The following is a 3,519-nucleotide window of genomic DNA, read 5'->3' as shown; positions in this document are numbered from 1 at the left end:
CGAGTGAGTGGGGAGGGAGGTAGATGCGGAAACGTACGAGAGCTGACGAGCCATTATTCTGTGCGTCATGTGACGTCAGCACGTGCTCTAAGGGTTTGAGGTTAACCCTTAACATGCCGTCACCACCACAGACTGTATATGACTATAATTACAATCACCAGGCCACTTCATAAGGTACACCCGTGCAATCTACTTCAATCCAATACAACAGTTCTGCCATCAATACTTTTTTTTTTAAGTTTATACATTTTCAGTTTTTGTTCATTACTGACTTCATACTAAGTGGTGGTGGCGTACTAGGGTGCATTATATGGACTGTTGTTCCTAATATGTGCCTCTCTCATGTATGTAAATGGAGTGGACAAAATGTAAGGAACACCATTCCATATAATGCACCCTAGTACATCACCATCACCCACTATGTGACCTCAATAAGTAGAATTGTCACCTTTCAGACCATGTCAACAAAAACTGAAAATGTACAAATTTATGGAAGAGTTGAATTGAATTAGATTGCACAGGTGTACCTAATGAAGTGGCCGAGTGTAAATATACAGTCTATGGTCGTTACCAATGTTGCCAACTAGCCCTATTTTTACAAAACCACTTTTTAGATTTACCTTTGAGTGTTTATCAGTTGCCATGTTGAGCATTTTGTTATGTTGAAACAAGGACTAAGATTTATCCCATCTCGACTAACTAATAATTTAAATCTAGTTACAAATTTCTATTAAAATTAAGGCCGAAAAGCTGAATTTTACTGTATTTACCACTAAGAAGCTCAAACACTGACTTTATTCATTTCTCATTCAAATCAAAAGCTGCTGAAACATGTATTTTGTTTAAAATGAAATTAAAAATCTGTATTAAGAAATTCTGTCATAAACCTCAAAAAATGAATTTACAGTAGGTTTGTACATTTAAACTGATTGCTTCATCTGAGAACAAAAGACACTTAGTCAACATTTGGTTATGTATTCATTTTTTTTAATTCAGCTGAAATTTTCTTTGAATGAGCTGATGGAGGGATCACACAAGACAGATGTCCAGCATGTCATTTCATTTCCCACTTATCAAAATGCTAATTTGTACAAAACAAATAACAATGATCAGTCTCAGCCAGCTAAGGCAATCATATGGAGTGATGATATAACAAATCTAAATACAAAAAGGAAACAATGAGGCCAGAATTGCAGACCTGTGTGACTATGATGCTTAAACTTTAATCTAAGTCTTCTGGTTGACATCAAGATGAATTACATATTTCCCTGTTACATAGCACTGGTATGCCTCAGCCTCATGAAAACCACAGAGCCCCTCTGGTTCACCACAGATGAGAATGTCTAACGAAGAAGAACATTAAGTTTAGGTGTTTTCCGGCTGCAGAGCTGCTGTTTTGGCAGAGCTAGTACACTATGCTCTCACCACAAACTCCCTGAGATCTCACTCAAATGTATCCTCAACCCCCTGCAGGATGCACGTACGCCACTCATCACTCACCACTGATGGGCTCTAGGACACAAACACTAAATCCCGATTCTGCAGCTACAAGGCTTGCTTCTTTTCTCTGGACCAAAGCACTTCTCTGATTGCATAGAGACAGGAACTCGGGTCGACAGCAATTAGTTGACGCTAATTGTGTGGTTAGAGGCACATGGGGCCAAAGAAGCACTGCAGGTCCAGGGTACTACTGCACTCTACAGCTAAACTGAAGCATTATCCTTACAGTACAATGAAAGAAGTTACAGTATTGTTTTGGGAGGAAATGTGTGGTTCTGCTACCTCTGGTTGATTAACTTTGTCTTTGGCTTACATAAGAATAACAGAAAAAGGAGGATGGAGGATCTTAATTCAACTGTAATGTTAACCTGTTGGGACAGGTGTTTAGGAGAAAATAACCTACTAAACAAGCAGTCTCTCATACTCCACTTTCAGCAAAAAATGTATTAAAGCAGCTGTTATGTTTCTGTCATAGACCTTCAGGTAAATGTGGGAAAATAGTGGCTTGATTATCAGACTGAACTGCTGTTTTGTCTCACTTTATTAATTAAACATGATTTCCTAACAATTAGTAGTGACTGAGGCGTGCATCCAACAATGTTGTTTTCAGTCAGCAACAGAAGCAATTAAATGTTTTCCACATGGGTTGAAGACATACGCTAATTCTACAGATGCTTTTTCTTTAAATCAATTATTGATGCTCTTAATCTGAAAGCTCTAATTGTCTCAGTTGTTTTTTAGAACCACAAAAATACGACAGGCGTCACCGGGGCAACAACACCAGTGCGACATGGTGCAGATGAAAGTCTATGACTGAAACTTTGACAACATTTTTGCTGACAGTGTGCAGGAGTTCACCACTCTAAAGAAAATGCTGGCCATGATGTCCAGTTTTTTTTGTCATTGTCTACAAATCCCATGAAAAGACCAAAACCATCAATGTGTGACCTCCTACCCTGTCTGTGGCACTCACCTCCAAGCCACTGGTTCCTACTTAAGATGTGGATCTTTAAAAACAGCTCACAAATTTAAAAAAAAAAGAAAACATTTAGTGATTATCTAGAACAGCTGGGAATTGTAGTTTATAGCACCTCAAACAGGAGTTAATAGTGAAATTGGGGATTATTTTCAGTCGTGGATCAATACACATTTGTGTTTCTGATACTTCTTAGTCAGATCAGTTCATTGTTGGTTGTGGTTTGGTTTTGGGATTTGCTGACAATAAGAAAAATCTAGGATATAGGCAATTGTCCTTTAACATGCTAAACTAAAAACTGCACCACATACTGTGTCAACAGTAGCTTCAGTGCCTGTGTGTATATATCATCAAAATACCATACCTGAGAGTAAGAAAACATACAATTTTATGAAACTGTAAAAACAATAAACAATGCTTTGTAATTTAACAAGATGAGGAGATTTTGTCTAGCATCAAGATGGCATCAAGTAAGATAATATGACTGTGTATTGTTTTTAGGATTAAATGAAAATGGGTTCAGCACCTTGAGAAAAGTGACACATATGAGTTCACTTACAGCACTACAACGTCGGCTTACAGTGAGAGAGATGACTGGCCTGGTCACTTACAGCCAATGGGATGGCAGAAGCTGTGCCCCCATGAAGCACACAATGTTAAGTCAGTTAGGAAAGTCTGACTTTTACTGTATATACACAGTGGGCTGGCTGTAATAAAAGCCCCAAATACATAACAAATGTCAAACAGATTTTTAAAAAACACTGTATATAAAAGGATAAAAAACATACATTTTTAAATTATTCAATACAAGTTCAAAGTCTGTGTAAACAAAATTTACTTCTCCGTGAGTTTGGGGGACACTCGTGCCCTCTTAAATTCATGAATACGGAGTCAGTAAACTTGAGAGATCAAATCCAAGAGGAAAAGAAAGTGACGTCCTCAGAAGTTGGATAAGTGAGTTTCCAGTTGTCCTCTTTGGTGTCCTTGATTTGAACCTTCCTGGACCTGCAGGTCTTCTGGAACGGCTCAGCTGTCTCCCCGCT

Source organism: Scomber japonicus, chromosome 19 (assembly GCF_027409825.1).
Source record: "Scomber japonicus isolate fScoJap1 chromosome 19, fScoJap1.pri, whole genome shotgun sequence".
Taxonomy (NCBI): domain Eukaryota; kingdom Metazoa; phylum Chordata; class Actinopteri; order Scombriformes; family Scombridae; genus Scomber; species Scomber japonicus.
Note: the sequence above shows the minus strand (reverse complement) of the source record.